At 34.4% G+C, this 22,431-nt stretch overlaps 2 long non-coding RNA genes across 8 annotated transcripts in view; one reads left to right on the top strand and one right to left on the bottom strand.

Moving 5' to 3' along the window:
- LOC143225627 (uncharacterized) overlaps positions 1–22,431 on the bottom strand; it is a 71,809-nt gene that overhangs the window by 37,665 nt on the left and 11,713 nt on the right. For 2 of the 4 annotated variants that reach the window (XR_013013957.1, XR_013013960.1), the window contains exon 3: positions 18,523–20,460. This is a non-coding gene — a long non-coding RNA (uncharacterized LOC143225627). Of the gene's footprint in view, positions 1–2,981; positions 4,777–17,838; positions 20,461–22,431 lie in introns of those variants that run through there. The other 2 variants (XR_013013959.1, XR_013013958.1) reach the window with 2 other exon arrangements.
- Positions 1,210–18,452, top strand: LOC143225628 (uncharacterized). Of its 4 annotated transcripts, none has more exons than XR_013013963.1 (3): positions 1,210–1,706; positions 17,645–17,845; positions 18,315–18,452. It is a non-coding gene; the product is annotated as an uncharacterized LOC143225628 (long non-coding RNA). The 4 variants fall into 4 exon arrangements; XR_013013962.1 differs by lacking the exon at positions 1,210–1,706 and adding an exon at positions 6,988–8,564; XR_013013964.1 differs by lacking the exon at positions 1,210–1,706 and adding an exon at positions 6,988–7,202.

Below are 22,431 nucleotides of genomic sequence, written 5' to 3' on the forward strand. Positions count from 1 at the left end.
TTTTCAATAGTACTATAAAAAACTTGTATATCATGTAATCGATGATGTATTGACAGAACTATTGCTTCCAGCTTGATGTTAGGACCTAACCATGTCTTAGCGGGATATCTAATTAGGTATATAAGGAGGCCTGGCATCATGAAAAATTACAAAAATAAATCGGTCCCAAGTTGGAAAATTTTTGGAATATTTGGTCTAGACCTAACAGCTCATACAATGGCTCTGAGTTTTTCAAGTACGAACTTTTAGTTCGTAACTCCGTAATGTCTTGACAGATTTTGGATTTAAGTTTAGTTTTGGACTCAGGTGGTCAAATTTTTTTGATAGATGTATTTTGTCATGCCCAAGGTATCCTAATACTGCCTAAAATAATTTCAATTTTAGGATAAGCTAATAGAGATCTACCGTTTGGTATTTATGGCGCACAAAAATATACCAAATAAAAATTATGCCTGTATGTTGTTATAACAAATTCACATTAGGTTACTTGTTGTATTCGCCTTGGGGAACGAAACTCCAGAATTTAGCGTTGTACATTCGAAGACTTACACTGTCCCCCCTTGCAACATAATTAATTTATACTAATTCTGCCTAAAGATGTTGCAACTATTGAAGACTACCTCTTGTTTATTTCTGAATACCATACGCCTACATTTGCAATGACATTTTGTAGATTTATGTTTATAGGAGTACATCTCATATTTATTTTAATGTTTAATGTGATGTTTGGAGAAGAAAAGATTTTTCACAGTTTTATTGTGTGATAGAAATTTGTTTCTCATGCTTACCCCCTGATGGCTCAGCGATAAGTCTAAGAGCTTATAGCGTTAAAAATCACGTTTCGATTCCCATGGTGACTGAAGCAAAATAACTCATTATGTAGCTTTATGAGTAACAGCAAAAAACACAAAGAAATGACCATACTTTGGAATTAAATAGCACAGTAGACCTAAGTTTACATGATATATATATATATACATATATGTAAATATAGAGAGAGTATTTGAAGTTCCAAATTAGGAAGAATTGCTGCAGATTTAAAGCACTGACAGCATTTTCTATGTTCATTTTGTATTTATTTACTTAAAATTGTGTGTACCTTTTCTAACAATTGTTTACAGAACTACATTGTTTAAGCAATTTTTTTAATAGTACGTTAAAATAATATTGTGCCCCCTTTACCCTTCGGTTGATCCCTCGATGGGAAAATGTTAACTTTACGGATTTAAAACGCTAAAATCCTGGGTTAGATTCCCCGCGATGGACACAGCAGATACCTCGATATAACTTTGCTTTGAAACCATGAATTAACAACCCCTCACACCCGATGATGAGACAGCGACAAGTTTTCGGAGTTGTAATTCTACAGTCATGGGTTCGATTCCTTTCAATAAAAACGAACGGTAGTCCGATGTGGCTTTACTATAATAAAACACCCTCAACGAGTTTCCTGATTGATCGACGCTTTGTTTAAGGATTTAAACGATAAGCCTCGTGATTGGACCCCTCCAGTGCCCTTAGCAACAGATAGGCCGTTTCGTAACTTTACGCTTCTCAATGACAAAAATCAAATACAACTTTTAGTTGAAATTAGATGTCAATTCTATGTTGCGGTGTGTCCTATAATGCGGTTTCAAAATCGTCAGATCTGTCTCCAAATACAAAAATATGCGAACTTAAGACTTCGTGAAAAACAATAGTAGCTGGTGAGTAGCTTCAATTAGCGTTGGTTTCAACTTAATAAAACGTGTAAAAATAAACGAAAGTTTAGAGGTTTTAACATAGAACTGCGTAACATGCCTACGAATTATGAGTGTTGTAATTTTGTGATTAACATTAAAATCACTAGACATTAGGGTTACTTTCAACTGCCTTACATTTTACTTTCGGATAGTAGTGGTTTAAATAAAGCGTTATCTAACAGATTGACGGTTTCCATTTATAGTTCAAACCATTCGATCTTTTTTAGATTTAGTACGCTAAAATGACATAAAAATGAAGACATTTTGTTGTCTATTTTATCTAAGTTGACATAAAACTTGTGGAAAATTATGAAACAAATTAATTAGGGAAAACTTTCTACTAATTGCTTTTAGAATGTTATCTTATTAACAGAACAAAACAGACTTTTAACTATGGTAAATGGCCTTATAATGTTATATCGTTTTTATAAATAATAATTTCTTCTGTTTTTTTTTTATTTTTCACGTTCTGTTTAAGTTGACAGAAACGTCCTCTGTGGTATTTCGTCTTATAGGAAAGATATTTTTGTTTGATGCTATGTTTACTAGTGTCTTAAGCAAAGATTTTCATACTGGTATACACATATATATGTGTGTGTGTGTGTATTCAATTAAGTAATTATATCTAAATGAAGTTAAATGAATAAACAAACTCATGAGAAAGGACTGCGTTAAAAACAGCAAATCCCAACTTCTCATTAATTATATTACAAACATAAAATTGTCAAGCCATAAATCAAAACACATTAACATGAAATAAAATACGCTGCATATTTTAATAAAAGGAATCTAGGGTACAAGCTACAACGTGGGATTATAAAATATATCCTAGGTTTTGGAGGTGATTGAGAAAGTAGGACCTACATTATGGTGGGAATACACCGTCTATCAGTCTTAACCTCCAATTCGTTAGTATCACATAACAAAATTAGGAGAGCGAGATGTGGGTACTAAGATCAGAGGTTCGATTCCTCTCAGTGGGCTCACCAGATAGCTCTATGTGGCTTTATTATAAGAAAACACACACACACGTTATTTACAAAATTTCCAAAAGTTTCTCACATCTTCTAAAAGAATGAGATTAGGTCATTTTGTAAAAGTTCTTGTGGCTGTGTTTCCTAATAAAAATGTAGTAACATCATTCACAAAATCTGGGTGAAACTTTTTCCAGATTTTTGGTTGAATGATTTTTTTGAGGGACTAAGTACCCAGACACCAGTTTTCATAAACCTTTATTGACGCATAGTTAAGCCAAGTAAAATGTTTACAAAAAAGAATTTAATTAAATAATTGATTAATTTCACAGAAATCGAACTATTTTACAAAGTTGCAATGAAAAACTTTTTTCATAAATGAATCCATACCATTTCTACATTTTTTAGTCGTAAATGTTAAACAAATATAATTATTCTAATATAATATAGTTATTTTAAAGAACGTTTCCTTTATAGGAACGTTATATACATATTAATAATATATTCATCTCACCCGTTCAGAGTTCAGAGGTCTCTATAACTTTTATGTAATAGTAACTGAATATATGTGTTAGACAGCTAAGCTCGATTATGCAGTCTTGGTCCGAAACGCAGTCAAAGTTATACTAGACAGATTTTAACTTTTACTCGGAAGTTAAAGTTTTACTTAGAGTGAACGGATACTAATAAGTGTACGCTGACACTTATATGAATTTTTATTAACGAGGATCAGTACAGGAGGAAATAATTTATAACAATCACTAACCCTATCCAATAAGATCTTTCCTCATTTCTAATTTTCTAAGCTGGATTGTTACACAATTAACTTTACATGTATTGTTGAAAATAAATACAATCTTTATAAGCGTATGATGTAGAATAAATATATCAAACCTTCACGTAGTAGTAACTCATAAATAAACAGACCGTCCCCTACAGAACAGTCTTAACCATAAACTCATGAACGGACATAGCAACACCTAGAGGTAAATCATAACCCTAGACCTTCACGTAAAGGTAGCTCACGAGCAAACAGATCGACACTTGGGTGGCCCACCATGGCCAAGTGGTTAAGGCAATCGCGTTGTAGTCTGAGGGTCGCGGATTCGAATCCCTGTCACACCAAACATGCTCGTCCTTTTGGGTGTGGGTGCGTTGAAAAGACTAGTTGCCTTCCCTCTAGTCTTACACTGCTAAATTAGGGACGGGTAGCGCAGATAGCCCTCGTATTGGTTTGCGCGATATTCAAAATAAACCAAGCTGGAGGTTTCAACCGTAAATTTTCTCTTAGAGGTAACTTACTCATAAACAGATTGTTGTTTAAAGAAAGGCAAGCCACAGATATTAAATCGCTGAAGTATGTCAATTACAGGCTAACATGTTAGTGACTAAGAGATTGTCCAGTAAAGGTAATAATTCATTGACAGGCCATCACGTGGGAGTAATTCAAGTGTATTAGAGTAAGTCAAGGATATCAGGTTTTAATCTACAACGTAAACCGTAGCTCTGAAAGTAACGAGGACTTTTTACAAGCACACATATATCTCACAAATTATCAGGTATAATCCCTAAAATTTCGTACTAGTGACTAATACGAAGCAGAAGTTTGTATTTGTTTTTCAAAATTATTAACCTATTTTAAACGGACTTTCAATAACGATAGTATCTTCTCTTCTCGCCGATCAAAACTGTTGAAAGTAAACATACCAGATTAAATGCCCAGTTTTGTCAAGTAATTTCAAGGACTCTTCCTGCTGTGTTGCCTAAGGGGCCGCATAGTCCCTCTCTTCTGCAGTAACGCCCCCTTCGTGAGACATGTGACATTATACGAAGACCGCTGTGTAAATATTTCAGAAAACTTATTAGTCTTGATCGCCGCGGGATTTAGCTCAGCAAATGTCAACAAACGTACACGTGCACGGTGTTATCTAATGGAGCCAGTATTTCTTTACTTGTGATCCAAGTAACAGACCTTGATGATGTCATCAGTACATAACCTCAGGTGATGAAGTGTTTCTATGCGCGTGGTTAAATTGTCGTCGCTGCCACAACCTTTGACCCTAGGGCAAAGAGAATAATCCTCATGAACCAACTAGGGATATTCCCTGAAGGTTCCAAGTCGAAAACTGCTGACAACCAATATTAAACTACGTAAAGGGCATCCATAAAATTTGATTACTGACTAGTGGCCTGTTGATTTGCATGAAGAGTTGTCATTGTAATTCTGTCAAACTAAAAGTGTTCGACATTTATTCTAAGTTACTAATTTTAAGAATAAAAACCAACAAAATAAAAAAAACACACATAATAATATTGGTACTGAGACAGTGATATTAATAACATCACAATAACATTTATGTTATAACAATATCATTACTAAAGTTTCCATAATACTGTTATGATACCAATAGTACACTTTCACCGAGAAAAGAAACATAAAATTTTAATCTATTTTGGAAGTATAATTTCCTTCGGATCCAGGACAAAGTCTCACCTCTATGATAAATGACTCTCGCTTTAAAACAAAACTTTTGATGTTGCAATCCTATTAATAAATACAGAGTTTTGCAAACCTTTGATACCGTAATGCAAAAATTGGGCGTTACTTTGGTAAAGCATAAGACGCCTGCTTTGTGGAAAATTATAAGACTTGAATGCGGTAATCAAATGAAGTTGACCACTGAAATTTCTTCAGTTTTTATAAGTATTGAAGTTTTTGAACAATGTTTTATTTGTGGGATATTGCTCTAAGTTTTTTTTTTACAGGAAGTAAATCGTCATAGGTTTTGTTTTGTGTTCGGACAAAAGTGTTTTTTTTTTCCTATAAATGTGTCTTTTGTATTTTCCAATCATTTTTTGAAAATGTTTATTCTCTTGTATTTGACTGAAAAATGTGTTTAACAATTGTTTTATTGAAGTAGAACCATTTGTTTTCTAATAAGATGCCTATTTTATGCAACAAAAGACCAAATTTTGTGCATCAATGTGTAATTTCTCATCTTGAAAACTACAATCTATAGTTACCAAATTACCTATCTGATTAGATTCTCACTTGGAAACAAACACTTTTTTGAAGTAATTTTCCTGATATAATTAAGTTCTCATTTTGAAACAAACAAACCTAAAATTGCAAACAATCAAATTGTCAAGATGTCTTCCAAAAAGTAATAAAAATAAATAAAAAGGTACACTATATAAAAAAAAATATTTGGGTGAGCTATTTCCTTCTTTTCCAAAAATCTGGTGAGATAATGTCTGTATCCTGGTGCAGTCTAACTATTACCCTTGGGGGTCCCAGCAGATAGCCCAGTGGGGTTTTGTTATATGAAAACACACACGCAGTCTAACTGAAATTACAAACGTTTGTATATTTTATGGTTTAAAAATACTACTCTAATGTAAGATATACTGTCATTGCTATTAATTATCACAGAAATACATTTTTTTGTAAATTCTGTACATGTATTTATTTACTCCTGTATTTTCTGTACTATAAACCGAAATGAGAATTTTTACGTTTGTCGTTCAGACCAAAGCTATACAATAAGTTATCTGTATTCTGAACATTCCTGTTACCAATACCGGATATTTAGTGTTATAAGTCTTTATAATTGCCTGTGAGTCACTGGGGATGGGGAGGAAGTTAAATACACTGGGATTAAGAATTTGTCAAATGACTTCCATTAAAACACTATGGGTGAAAAATAATAACATAGAAAAAATTAACAACACTTGATGGAAGTTATACTGTTATGTAAAATAATTCTATTGTTGTCATGTATAATCGACTTCGCTTGCAATGATGAAAATTAATTATAAATGTTTATAAGATTCATACAATTGTACGAGTGATTTTAAGGGGTAAAAGTACTTTTACGTCAACTGTGAGTCAACATCTTTTTCTAAAATTGCGAAACAACTTAGTACATAGTAAAATCATGTAAGTCATTAGCACTGTTTTATTTGTCACTTTTCTGGTAATAAATATTGTTTAACAGTACGAAAACAGTGTTTAATAATAAGTTATTCACTGCGTATAGTGTTAAGTAACATTACTGTTAAATTTTGTTTAAAGCCTTAAAGATATTTCTGATATAAGCAGTTACAAGCCGGATGACACTTTGATGAGTAAGTCTTTTCTTATCCTATTTGGTAACAGCAAAGAGTTGGTTAAGTATGTTTTTTGCTTCCTTAATCCATTGGATCCATAGCACACATTGACAAAACTGAAACAAATATCTATCACACATAAAGGGATGCCCGTTATTAAAGATAAATACGGATACTTTAAATGTTCGCTAGATGGCGCTCAAGTTCTTGAAGAAGAGAAAATATTAGCGCCGTGAAAAGTTCTTTCGTACTCCTCCATAAAATGGCGTAGGTGTTATGTTGTATAGTTAAAATATAATGTGAAACTTATTAGTTTTTGTTAATGTAAAATGGAAGAAAATACCATCTTGGATCTGATTGTGTTAAAAGTGTTGAGGTAACATGACGTTTGCTTCGTTGTTTTCACGTTTTTAATATTTTGTCTTCAGTTACAGTAATGGATATTTTGTTTGAGAGTGTTTGAAGTTCATTTGATTTATTTTTCTAAACTTGAATTACAGCCTGCGTACAGGTGTTAGTTCATTTTTGTGCATATCAGAAATAGGATTGTATAGAATTTGTGATTTAAAATATAAAAATTCTGAATAATTCAGTCGTTTTATCAACCTGCTGACCTTACCGTAGTGAGGCTGAACATGGCTTCATTTTGAATTTGCTTGGACTGTAACTCCAAGGTTTCATGGTTCCTGACCCGCTACCGCAAAAACGCTATCAGTGTTTAAGGGTTGTGCATGTGTGTACGATAAGTCTTGCAATCAAATACCACTACTCGGTCAGACAAGAGTTGACGGTGGGTGCTGTTATCTATTTGTTTTCCCTCTAGCCTAGCATTTGGAAATTAGATATGCACGAAAGTATTAGACAAATACACAACTGAACGCTGTAATACAGAAGATTTCATTGAATTGCACGAGCTACATAAAAAGACTAAGATTTGTTTTCCCCGACTATCTGCAATGTCAACTCGTGTGAACATAAACACGTACTTTTTTATGATTTACAACTTTGTATAAAGTTTTTTAAACACCGAGAAAAGCTGAAAATGAATTTTGTGGATGGTTGTATATTATTTTGAAGTTAATTCAAAATTTTTGCTGTAATATTCTTAAATCTTTCAAAGTTGCTAATGTGGACGAACATCTTGAATTTATAAAATTTCATAAATAGATAATAATTATTATTATTTATTATAAAATCACGACCAATTTAAAAAAAATATCAAAAATGTACACTAGATTTTTTTTATGTTGCTTTCATTTCCAAAGTTTATATTTTGAAAAAGAAATGTATTGCGATACTTTCCTATAAGTGATAATTAAAATGAATCTTTATCATTATATAGTTGTTCTATTTACCACTAGATGGCAAACTAATACTTGTTGCCATAGCCTATATCGTTAGAGACTTTTTTTTTTTTTTTTTCTTCTGTGAAATACTTCGTATAAATTGTTCAGAGTCAATAACAGCTTTTCTCAACCATACGATCAGGTTGATACTTAACGAAATATAATGAGAGTAGCAGGTATATAATAAATAGCAACTGTACCCGCTCACTCCGGGATGTAGCTGTGACGGTTGAAACATGCTTCGGAATATTATACAATGATAAGGGCTAGTCATCTCTATTCCATGAATTCCACTACGCCATTGCATCCACGCTACTTAACGCATAATTTGAAGTATATTTCACTTTTTGGGATTTTTATCTCCACTTCAATCATCAATATAGACAGTGGAGGTGCGTAAATAATTTTACCACTTGTCCAAATAATCATTCAATATTGTATCTCAGATCAGTTATTTAATGGTCATGTATATACGTTACAGACTTCTTTTTTATTACCAAAAGTAATATTGAAAAGTAAATCTGTGTTGTTGAATACTGATGTATTTCATGACTATTTGTACTGTTGTATCTTGAACAGACGTAATTGTAGTCCACAACAAAGGGTCCAACAAATCAAAGAAAACATGAGGGCTCTAAGTCACATGTTCTATTTTCACGTTTATATTCCCTGAGAAAAAAAGAAATCTCTAGTGTATATATGTAAATAATTCCCTTCATTCAAGGCAGTACGATCAGTCAACTTTCTTGAATAAGTTGTTTAATAAACTGTTTCGCATTCGAATCTCTGACTCTACTTCCCTGTCAAATGCGTAGTTAACTAATATTTTGTATAATTCAAAAAGTCCCGGCATGGCCAGGTGGGGTAAGGAGTTCGACTCGTAATCTGAGGGTTGCGGGTTCGAATCCCCTTCACACCAAACATACTCGCCCTTTAAGCCGTAGGGGCGTTATAATGTTACGGTCAACCTCATTATTTGTTGTTAAAAGAGTAGCGCAAGAGTTGGCGGTGGGTGGTGATGACAAGCTGTCTTCCCTCTAGTCTTACACTGCTAAATTAGGGACGGCTAGCGCTGATAGCCCTCGTGTAGCTTTGCGCGAAATTCAAAGACAATAAAAAACACTTCATACTTCGTCGCTCTTAATAACTATTGAAGTGAAAACTAAAAGTTCGGTGTTCGATACTTAATAGTTTAGTTCATTAGATATCTGCCTGTAGGGAAAATCATGATTTAAATATCGCCTGAACTCAGTTTTTTTGTTACAAGAAAACGTTTGACTTCAAAGCACGATGCGTCACCTTCAATTAAATGACCATATGAATTTTTTAACTAAATTTTATTTCTTTGTGTGGGTGTAATTTTTCTGAGAAAGTTTTGTTTTTATGCAGGTTCTAAAACCACTAATTATAAGCCTAATAGACAATCTTGCTGGGCAATTCTTTAATGTTTCAGATCCGGTGATTATTACATGAATGACAGCAGCTTGAGTAGTTATAAGTTAAATTACTAATTTATATATATATACATATCTCTTAATAAAAAAGCATAAAAAATCTAATTTTTCTTAACTTTTCTTCCTGTGAATCTAGGTATGATTTTTTTCCCCTTTTCTTTATACTTTGAAATTTGTGAATGACGTTCTATATCAGACGAATAAATGCGTTAAGTATGTCGTTATGTTAAATGTAGGCACACTTATTTTTGTTAACTATGCAGGGCTCAAATACGACTAACTCCAGTTGTTATGTGGTAAGAGTGGGATCTTATGATGTTAAAAATTGGAGCTCAGCCTTTACGATGGGGTCAGTCGATTAGCTTTACGCTTAAAAACAAAAGAAAGAGACGGGAACATTTTAATTCCGATAACAGAAATATTTTAGCTTTATAAATACATTTTGTTATCAAGACTCTGGGCCTGGCAAGGCCAGGTGGGTTAAAGCGTTCGACTCGTAATCTGAGGGTCGCGGGTTCGAATCCCGGTCGCACCAAACATGCTCGCCCTTTCAGCCGTGGAGGCGTTATGGTGACGGTCAATCCCACTATTCGTTGGGAAAAGAGTAGCTCAAAAGTTGGCCAAACATGCTCGCCCTTTCAGCCGTGGAGGCGTTATGGTGACGGTCAATCCCACTATTCGTTGGGAAAAGAGTAGCTCAAATGTTGGCGATGGGTGGTGATGATTAGTTGCCTTCCCTCTAGTCTAACACTGCTAAATTAGGGACGGCTAGTGCAGATAGCCCTCAAGTAGTTTTGCGCGAAATTTTAAAACAAACAATATTCTGATTCTTCTTGTAAACTTCTAAGTAATACGTAGACGCACTTAAGTTTAATATAGTAATTTAATTTTCGTCTGGATGGATCCCAATTAAAAAATAATAATATAAGTAATATATCCTAGATCAAGAGAAATAATCTTAATAAAAATGTATATGTGAAAATGTTTGCGTGATATTAAAGAGGTAAAAATACTAAGTTTGTATAGAAATGTGATTCTAGATGTTTTCCTAATTTTATGGACGATATACATAAACGTATACACGTATGGAACTAGTGGGTTAAGACGCCTTGGATGTAGGACCGAACATTTATCTATCAGTATATGTAATATATTAAAGGTTTAACACTGAGTCCTGAACTAAAACCGGATGTGTGTCTGATGACAGATAGAGAAAGCCGGCCATATACGCTGCTTGTGTTATACGCTTTGCACACATTATACTCGAATAAATATTCCTAGAAGGGAACATTACTTTCTTCAATATTTTCTCTCGAATGAACTGTTAATTTACGAGATCGGAGTGAGTGACGTGATGCTTATTGTGACCTAAGTGTTCGCCTCTGGATGGGAATGTCTATGTGACATGTCTATGTCAAATACAACTGGCTACTTAAACAAAACATTTTCCTTCTGATGAACGTCCGTCTTTACTGTCGAATATTTATCACCAAACTTTGCAGACACTGACCTGTTTATGGTTCACAAATAGCGCGATAAAAACTATACACACCGACGGTTTAATAAATTATCACACTGTATATATATATATGTGTATGTGCATTTACGAAATATTTACGTGAAGACGCACACATAAACAGGTATCTGTATAGTTCCAGTTTCATTCCACGTGCAGGCCCATACATGCACAAATATCTACATAGTTCTAATTCCGTTTCTGGTAAATAAAGATTCCAACTTTTTGTGAGTTTTATATTAAGTCGGTTTTATATATTTAATGAACTGTGTTAAGAAAAACTGGCTTTCAGATAAAACAAGTTTGGTTTGAATACTATATTGAAATTAATGAAACAAAGAACAATAAAAATATAAAAAAACGTAAATTATTCATATGTTTCTGTGGAGAAAATTATAGCCTTGGGGTCATGGCGCTAGACTCGCAATCTGAAGGTATTTGGTGAAACAGTAGGCGGTGGGTGGCGTTCAGTAGCTACCTTCCCTTTAGTTTATCACAGCTAAATTATGGACGGCTAGCGTAGATAGCCATCGTGTAGGCGAAATTCAAACCAAAACGGAATAAAACTAAAAGTGTAAAACAAATAATCTGTTTAGCTTTACTTTAATGTTTTACATTTATCTGATGAACCTTCAATGCAGTATGGATTATATAAGTATTTAAAACTGTATAATAACTTTTACTATTGTATTAGTTTTGTTAGCTTGTTAAGTTGTTTTATGCCATCAGTAACACAGTGGCATGTCTTACGAAATGTTTCCTTTTTGTTTCTTTCGAAAATTTAATTCGATTAAAAACTGTTGACGTCTCAGTTATATGAAGAATTATTACAAATATAGAAACAAGGATGGAAACACACACACACCTAACCCTACACAGACTTTTCCATGTTTGAGTGGTGAGAGATGTTTGTGTCCTGTAACAAAGACTTTTCCATGTTTGAGTGGTGAGAGATGTTTGTGTCCTGTAACAAAGACTTTTCCATGTTTGAGTGGTGAGAGATGTTTGTGTCCTGTAACAAAGACTTTTCCATACTTTTGGTGGTGCCTGTTTCAAGAGCTTGAACAAGAAAAGGGAGATATTGTCCACATTCCATTTCCATTTTAAGATTCTTGGTTATATTATTTTATATATAATATTGTATAATTAATTTATTGTAATCACTTCCCAAAACATTTGTACCACTTCTTCAGATAATTGAGACGTCTACGTGGAAAATCTCTTGTTACAAGAACGCAGCATAAGAAGTAGTACTTGATTAATCGTAAAAACATAACTGCTGAGTTGAGCCTGTGAAAGAATTGTGTGTAAAACGAAAAGCAACGCTAATACCAGTAAACGTTTGAATGCCCGGCATGTGGCCAGGTGGCTAGGGCATTCGACTCGTAATTTGAAGGTCTCGAGTTTGAATCCCCTACACACCAAACTTTCTCGCCCTTTCAGCCGTGGGAGCGTTATTATGTTACGATAAATCCCACTATTCGTTAGTAAAAATGTAGTGCAAGAGTTGGCGGTGGGTAGTAATGACTAGCTGCTTCCTTCTAGACTTACACTGCTAAATTAAGGACGGCTAGCGCAAATAGCCCTTTTGTAGCTTTGCGCGAAATTAAAGAAAAGAGCAAACGTTTGAATAGGTGGTTTCTAAGATTCACGAAAACAAAGCATTTCATCAGAGCCTCCAGCTCCCCTCCCCCAGTAGCTTTATGCTTCATTACAAACAACAACAACATATGTTTCATCAGAAACGTTTTCCAGCAACATTCTTAACTTAAGCTGCCTCATGGGGAACAAAGTGACACTCGTGAACACAGTTATTCCCGACAATTTGAAACCAGAGTATAAATTACACTGTCATTATCACCATTTACAACTATTCGTATTGATCTTTGCGTGACCTCAGTTCGACAGGTTGCAGAAAATTGGCGACGTCTTCGTTTAGATACATTGTCATGACGTACATCACACGAAGGAAATATAGAGCACAGAGTCAAGAATTCATCAACCAGCAACCAAGTTCACCTTTAGAAAACATACGTCATTCAGCGATACACTTTGATATTCTTTCCTGAGTCAATATTTGCTTCACAAAACATCCACAACGGTGTATTCATGCTAGAGATTAAATGTTTGGTTTTATGGTTCCGAACGAGATAATAGGCTTGCGAGAGTCACGGTACCATTTGTACCTGTACGAAACTTCATTACCGAAAGTACTAGCAGTTAGCGTCTCTACGCATCATTACGTTTCAAAAGAAGGAAAAACTATCGTTTTAATATTTCGTACAACGTGACAGCGCACCCTAGAGTCTTATTCATGGACTTGGTTGTGAATAGAATAGGCTTAGCTTGAAGTTTCAAACCGCTTCTAGTTTTATTTACATAATACGATGTGTATCAGGAATATAGTGCGTTAGAGGTGAACGTTTTATTTCTGTTTCGGCTACACTACTTGTGATAACAATCGAATGAAAATAAATATAGTGTCATTCAATGTCACTGAATTAAAAATAACGATAACATTAGCCAGGAGCAAGCAAGAAAATCAACATACTTGAAACATTCTCCCCAAGCCATGCAGGTTATAAAGCGACACACACACGTGGTAACAACCATCGATGTCTTTTTATAATATTAGCGCAGTTTATAGATAAGGAAATAAACGAGGAAAACATGTAAAGTAGTAAATCAGTTTTTCATGAAGTGGAAGTGTGGGCAAGGTGACAAGACGACGACGTACTTATGCCTTCGCGTGTACTTATTTTCTACATAAGGTTTCAAAGATTTAATATTTAGCGTACTAAGTTGAGAGTTATTTAACGACTATGTTTCTGTTGGAATGTTCGCTCACCTTTGATATGTAGATTCCATAGGATTATTAATATTCGCACACACAGATTTTTTTTTCAGGTAGCGCGTTACCGACTCACCTGCACACGTTATTTAAAACCAGCAGCCTTGATGTTAACGATATTTGAGTTCTATTGAATAACATAATATATTAAGAATCCACTAATAATGTGTTATCTTTTTTTAAACTAGCAACCCTAATTATTGTTGGATAACATAATATATTTAATAATCCGCTAATAATGTGTTATCGTTTTTTAAACTAGCAACCCTAATTATGTTGTATTTTAATCCACTTTCCCTTATATAATATTCGAATGAATCACGTACATCTACTGAACATTTCAGCTAAGTTTTACATAAACAGAGGATAGAACATTACATCGAGCATTTCATTTGTTCGTAGACTCTAAGTAACGGGTTACTCTTATGAAGACATGGCCAAGCGCGTAAGGCGTGCGACTCGTAATCCGCGGGTTCGCGCCCGCGTCGCGCTAAACATGCTCGCCCTCCCAGCCGTGGGGGCGTATAATGTGACGATTAATCCCACTATTCGTTGGTAAAAGAGTAGCCCAAGAGTTGGCGGTGGGTGGTGATGACTAGCTGCCTTCCCTCTAGTCTTACACTGATAAATTAGGGACGGCTAGCGAAGATAGCCCTCGAGTAGCTTTGTGCGAAATTCCAAAACAAACAAACAAAAATCTTATGAAGATTTAACGAGTATCGTTTATTTTTAAATATTTTTATTGAATAAAATATGAAATTGAGTGTTAGATTTTTCTTAAACTAGGGGGCACTATCAAAAGTTGTTGGTGAGCATGTTAGATATTGATTAACAGTACTCTAGCAATTGAACCAACACCTTTGGTACTGTTAGCAATCACCATTATGATAGCTTTACAAACCTTTATCTATGCCTTGCCCACTGGTTAGTGTTTTATAAGCTTATATACATCACAAAGAACCTTTCCTTCAGCTCGACTGTCACTTTTGACACCTGGAGGTCTTTTTGTATCCTTTAAAATACTCTTAAAATTTTAGGGCTAATTAACTGTAACTTTATAACATATACATAAAACGGAAGATATTTTTTTGTTTGTCGCAGGCGCTTTCCCTTGACAATAGAATAGATGTGTGCGTTTTTCCTATAGCAAAGCCACATCAGGCTACCTGCTGAGTCCACCTAGGGGAATCGAACCCCTGATTCTAGAATTGTAAATCCGTAGACTTACCGCTGTATATTGGGGTACAATAACAGAATAGTAAATTAGCAACATAAACTTATTTAGTAACCCGAGGTTACTGTTAAAATTTTTAGTTATTCGGTAAGTTAGTAGACAATTTAATTATCTTTTTATGGAAGTAGAATTTTGACAATTAGGAAAGTACACATAGAAAATTCATAGGAGCTTTCAAAAATCAAACATCATGCACTCAACTTCGACTTCTATAAAAGTAGTGATCCTAAACTTATGAACAAATGTGATCAACTGTTACTTTTTTAAAAACTTATGATATATACATATATATAACAGACTGTAAATGGTTTACAGGCGTGAGTAAACTTGTGGTATGTCACATATATCACAAGTAGATGCCATTATATACAGCATTAATAGCTTGTGACAAATATATGACGATGTAAGCTGACGGCAGGTATTTATAGGTGGTTGAATATGCTATGTAAAAACAAATTTGACTTTGCAACTCAGTAAATTAGGTGACAACCACAGCCAATATAACATCGTAGTGGAATGGAATGTATCAGAGCTACATTTTGACATTGTTTGGCGTTTCGTAAGTAATGTGATGCCTACAAGAATTAATGACTTTTCGAAAGAGTAGGTAGAAACGGAATATTCATAGATGAATAATAAAGATACATTCGGATCAGATATTTGGATCCTTCAAGACGGGGATAGTTCGTGACATTGGAACTCAAAGGAATGTGTGTCAACTTTTGACACCAGAATCCTCTAGAAAGAACAACGTAACAAGATGTACCGCAGCTTTGACATGTAAAATTAGGCTTCTTGTAACAAGTAGAATCCACCAATACAAAGATCAAGAGAAAAAGCTGTTCACTGTCACAGGCAAAAGTACGCAATATAATGAAGAGTATTTCCCATTTGGGAAAAGGTCATAAGACATTTGTTAAAAGGTCAACTGTCGCATGTCGGGTATTCGTGTTATTACATACAAATGTAATCCGGCCGAAGCACGGGATAGATGTATATGCAATCTGACTGTTGAAACAGGCCTGCACTGGGAAACAATACTACACTAGAAGAGAAGGGTTTTGTATATTGGACATGACAGCTCTACGACAGAACCAGTTACGATGCAAATTACTCCGCAAGCAAGATCTTACGTAGCAACACGACGACATGAGCCTCGATAATCGTGTTTCTGTAGCAGTGTCTACCTGTGACAGATGTATGACGATGTAGAGTGCTTGCACATATATAACAGTAGACATGTAGCAGAAAAAAACGTATGGAAGACGTGTAGCGATTCGACCTATGGCAGGTCTTCATCACCTTCCATCTGTACAAGATGTGTATAAATATTGATTTAAGACAGATACGTAGCAATGCCGACTTAGGGGAGATATACGACGATATAGGGTGCTATTTTACCTGAAATATATGTGTAAGTGTACGGTGTTTTGTTTTAATATGTATAATTTACAAAATACGTCAGCATTTGAGCATTGAGAACGCAGTTCTATATTCTGTATAGTTATTGTAATTATCAATACCCTGAATGGGCCAACATTAGTTTCTGGTCTGGGTTCAAGTCAAACAACCGGGAAAAATATTGATCAGTTGTTTTTGATTTCACAACAGTATTGTAAAACTTATCGTATCTTTACTGTTATATGATTTTAAACTTTGATTTTCAAGTCAAGCCTTCTCATTCTTTCCCAAGGGACGATTCTAGTCTGTGAAACACAGCATGCAAGAACACTCTGAAGTCTCTAGACTTCATGAACTAGAAGTGAATTAAAGCTCAATTGCAAACATATGAGGAACTGTTGGATATTAAGAGCGTTTCCTTGGTTCCGGAGATGAGCACCACTTCATTCAAGTCACTTCAGCTGTCTGGTAGACTTGAGTTCTCACCGCCTCTGTAAGTCTACTGATATTACACCTGACAGTGAATTATATCCGTTGTACGTTTGGACACTTCCTCAAGATTTGTACAGAATAGTCCCATTTTATTTCCTCGTATAAACAAGCATTGGATGGTTTATATAGCAAACACATCTGTGTTTCTAATGGTAAAAAGTAATCTCAACTGCTTTTATAGGAATGTAACACCCTCTCTGAAGTAACATTTCCCGATGAACCTCTGTAATTTTACTCCTAGAAAATTAGACATTTTGTCTTATTTGATTTCTGTTTGTCAATATTGTGTCAATAGTTGTTTATTAGTATATATATATATATACATTTCTCCCATATTATCGGTACTTATATGAACTGAATACCAAACAATGTATGCGTATTAAAACACTTTTATCCACACAAAAGCTATACCAAAACAAGGCTTTCTTTTTGTAAATTAACAATTCATGCTGTTCTTATATCGTCATACATTTCGATTGTTTATAGAAACAAAACTCATTGTATTCATCTCTGTTTATTTTTAGGAAATTTAACAAAATGGCTTTTGTTTGCTGTTACACGCAAAGCCATAAGATGGGCTATCTGTGCTAAGCTAAGCGTGGTTATCGAAACTCGATTTTTAGCGTAAAAGACTTTCAGACTTACCTCGAGGGACCTTTATCTGGGATGGTAACACATCATAATAGAAGAAATCGGATAATTTATTACAAGTTACAGCTTCTACGGTAAGTAAAATATGTGTAACAGGTACAACGTTTCGGTCACTGGTGCCATAATTTTTAAGTACACAATTTTAATTACAAACACACTAAGCCTTACCGTTAAAATTTGTGTACTTGAGAATGATTACACTTGTGATCGTAACGTCGTACTTGTTCTAAAACCAAATCTTCCTTACTGTAAAGTTTGCAAGTTCTCATAAGATAAACTTAATCAGTAAGTAAACTCAAAACGAAACTATGAAATCGGATATTATTGATTTATTCTTTTCTTAGCATTTATAAAGGAGTAACATGAAATGTAGCATCCAGACTTACCAGTAAATATATAAAACTGAAGTGTCATATTATTTGTGATGCAACGAATTATTATGCAGGTCTGTCTCTAGGTATTATCGTCTGAAGCTTGTTTTATTTCAATTAATCAGAACAAAATTTTCAGTGTTGATGAAACTTAGAAATATTATGTTTACAGGATAATAAGAAAAACAAACAAATAAACAAGTCTCTCGGTGGTACAGCCGTAAATCTACGGATTTATAACGCTAAAATCACGGATTTGATTCCCCTCGGTGGACTCAGCAGATAGATAGCCCGATGTGGCTTTGCTATAAGAAAACGCACACATACACGTTTCTCTAATGGATAAGTAGAGAAGATTTTTCACCACGAAAAGTACCTACCCAAACATGTACTCCACCACCTCCTGTGTGTGTTCTCTGTGAGAAAGACAGTCTTCCCTCATTTGATGTCCAGGTAAATGGCAAACACGAACTGCAAGACTTCTTTCGACCTTGTCGTTTTAACCTCATCAAAATACGGTCATCTTAGGAAGTGGTTTTTCGGCGTCTACCAATAGAGTGTTTTTTTTTTCTGGAACAAAGTTTCACGTAGTTCAATGATTCTGGATACAATACATCAGAGTACCCTACTCTTTTGGCAGTTGATGAGATATGACTTTACACCGAATGTAGATACATTGTCTGAACAAAGCGCCGATCTGTTTCGAAAATGATTGTACCAAAAGCACACTCTTTTATACAAAACAGGTGTGTATGTGAATTTGGAAAATAAATGCTCAAAACAACTTATACAGACTATAATAACAACTTGTACATGTTTGTCTGATCAAACGCAGTCTTCTCTATTAATACTCGGGCATTTAATCAGTAATTATTCCATGTACGCAGATAATAATATCAATATAGAACAGTATGTGAACATTTTGACCAAGACTGTATTACGAATCATTTTGATATATTGTATTTAATCTTATGTTTACTAACTATCAGTTTTGTTACAGTAGCAAAGTAAAATGATAAAAAACTAAAACTTTTAATAACTGTTATTAATCAACGACACAACACAACAATCATGTTAAACGATAAAACTTAGATGAAACCTAAGATGTAAATTTCACTACATAACTACCTGTTTTAAAGCAGCATTCGTCTAGTGACTAGTCAATAGTAGGGATGGCACAGATATTTTAATAGGTTTGCCATAAACATAAAAATGCAAATATTAGCCATACAACTCAAATGACTGTGTAGAATTCTGAGACTTTCATGAGTGTACTCTTCTATTATGAGTAAAAAATGTTGGTTATCTTAAATATGTTTGTTCTTTTATTGTAAAACTCACTGTGTGTGTTTTAATGTTCAGTTATTACTTAAATACATAAACGTTGATCAGGTATTTATACCCCTCAACCATCTGGTCCGATTGTAACTGAAATCTGAATCTGACTAGACACACCCTTGTGCAAATTACTTGAAACAAATGGTCATTTTACAATATTTTCAGCATGATGGCTGGTGTAGGCTCGCTGGACCCGCTGATTTCCTTTAATAGTCATTTTTTCACACAGACGACGTCATTAGCTGCGTTTTGCAGTACGGTCGATCTATTTTTGGGATATATGACGAAATGTTGAGGAATATTACGTCATTCAAAATTGCGTTAGAAGGGCAAAAAGACCAGTCAAAAACAACTTCTTACCAACTCAATGAAGAAAAAACGGTATTAACGGGGTCTAAAATACAAGAACTGGACGCAAGAACAATGAGGGAAGGTGTTATTCAGTGACGAGACTCATTTCTTCGTACAGGGTCAAAGAAGTCTGCATGTTCGCAGATCTCCAGGTGAGAAACTTCGAGAATCTCACATCAATCAGTTCGTAAAACATCCCTTGAAGAAGATATTTTGGGGTTTTTTCAGTTACTATGGCGTCAGAGGCTTACATATCGTAGAAGGTATGATGCGAGGACCACAGTACATCGAAGTTTTGCAGAGAAGAGTCGTTCCAGAATTGAAAAAGAGACTTCCAGATGGATCTGGCATTTTTTCAGCAAGACCTGGCTCCATGCAACACATCGAAACTTGTGAAGAATTTTATGACTACAACGCGAATAAAGGTGCTAAACTGGCCTGGAAACTCTCCAGACGTAAATCCTATTGAAAATCTTTGGGCGATTTGTAAAGAAAGACTTCGGGGAAAAGACTGTACTACGAAAGATAAGCTAATTGAGGCCATAATTGAGGAGTGGTACCGCGATCCAAAAATTAGTAAAGATTGCAGTCAACTCGTGGACTCGATGCAAAAGCGGATTAATGATCTTCTGTAAAATAAAGGCGGTCATATCATGTATTAATTTGTGAGTAATTTTTGGATTCTCAGAAATAAAAAGCAAAAAAATTGAAAAAATCGTAATTTTCCGTCTTGCTTCAGTTAATTTACACAAGGGTGTAAAAACCCAAATCCATCACTTTAATTAACCACTTGGTTCAACTTAATACTTCTTTGTTACAATGTTAGACTGCATAGTGTTTAGGCGTGCAACTCGTAATCTGAGGGTGGCGGGTTCGCATCCCCGTCGCGCCAAACATGCTCGCCCTTTCAGCCGTGGGGGCGTTATAATGTGACGGTCAATCCCACTATTCGTTGGTAAAAGAGTAGCTCAAGAGTTGGTGGTGGGTGGTGATGACTAGCTGCCTTCTCTCTAGTCTTACACTGCTAAATTAGGGACGGCTAGCACAGATAGCCCTCAAGTAACTTTCTGCGAAATTCAAAAACAAACAAACAAAAAATGCTTTGTGTTTTAAGTGTCATTCAAACCCTAAATGATATATATGTATGTATAGACTGGTTGTTGTTCGTATTCTTCATGTATTTTTTATCAAGTTTATAAGAGTGAAAACTGAAGAAAGGCAACATTTCATTACTTTTACTTTTATATTCTATCTTTACAAACCTCATTATTATCATCACAAAATTCGTGTGTATATTTAAGCTGACAAAGGTTTTCAAAACTGAGCAATTTAGGATGTAAACAAAATACATCATTAAGGAAGATGAATCGATTTTTAAATATTATACATCCTGAATAGACTGCTTTATAATTTTCAGTTTTTCAACTTGTTTTTATACCTTTCACTACGTATTGAATCATATTAAGTAATGTTATTCATTTTTTCCTTTTACAGCATCCATTACAAAAAACTAAGAGAACCAGTAGGTCAAACAACTCATCTGCTCTGTAAAATAGATAGTAATTAGTGAATTTTATTATAATTATTGATAACATTCTTGTTTAAATTTTGTGTGTGGCTTACGTGTTATTAAGAAACATGTTACTAACTAAGTTAACAATCTAAAAGCAGTTCTATGCATAAATATTTTATAAAATGCTTTTAAAAAGAGTCGATGGGTTTCATTCTACAGGTTCAGTAAACAACATCTTGCAGAAAAATGTAGTTGCTTTTTTATTTTTACATTATTTTTTAGGAGAAACATAACTCTTTCTTTAATATAAAGTAGATTACCAAAGCTCTGTTACAAAAAACCGCTAATATAAGAGAAAAAGATTTACTGGCTATCAGTTCATGTATATACGACGAGAGAAGACACCAACTTTGTATAGCGCATGAACATTCTTCCTGGAGACGAGGCGCTAACCAAACAATGAGCTAATGGACAAGGCAGACATATAACGGCTTAGCAAACATGGTCGACATTTTGCTGCTGAGAGAAGCGTTCCAAGTGCCTTGTGTAGGTGGAAACGTATTCTTGCAAAATATCGAAAACTGATTTGTTTTTACGAAAAGCAAACAAACAACAATTTCAAGTACCCTGGTAGAGAGAGTGAGTCTCAATAAAAAACAAACACACTTTATGGTAGTTATTGAAGTTAAAGACGATTCAAAATTGGAAAATTGAAATAAAAAGGTAATGTAATCATATATACAAAAAATACGTTTTTGAATAAACTCGCTTGAGTTTCAGTTTATTGATGTTTCTCCCCTTTCCTGGTTTTCTTTTTCTCCCAGAAACTCATCACATCTCTACTTATTTCTGGCTCAGGTTATTGTAATGATGAAAATGATCAAATATCGAATACTTTTATTATCTGGGGAATAAACATTAAATTTAATTGCAATTTGAAAGATCTGTTTAAACAACCAATCGCTACTAGTAAAACAATTTAAACTCGTAATGGAAAGTATGTTGGTCAACAAAAATTGAAAATTGTGATGTTAATCTTCCGCGTACTGAATGTATATGAGCAGTACAGATGTAGTCTGTAGTGGTC

The sequence above is a fragment of the Tachypleus tridentatus genome, chromosome 9, assembly GCF_004210375.1.
Source record: "Tachypleus tridentatus isolate NWPU-2018 chromosome 9, ASM421037v1, whole genome shotgun sequence".
NCBI classification, from domain to species: domain Eukaryota; kingdom Metazoa; phylum Arthropoda; class Merostomata; order Xiphosura; family Limulidae; genus Tachypleus; species Tachypleus tridentatus.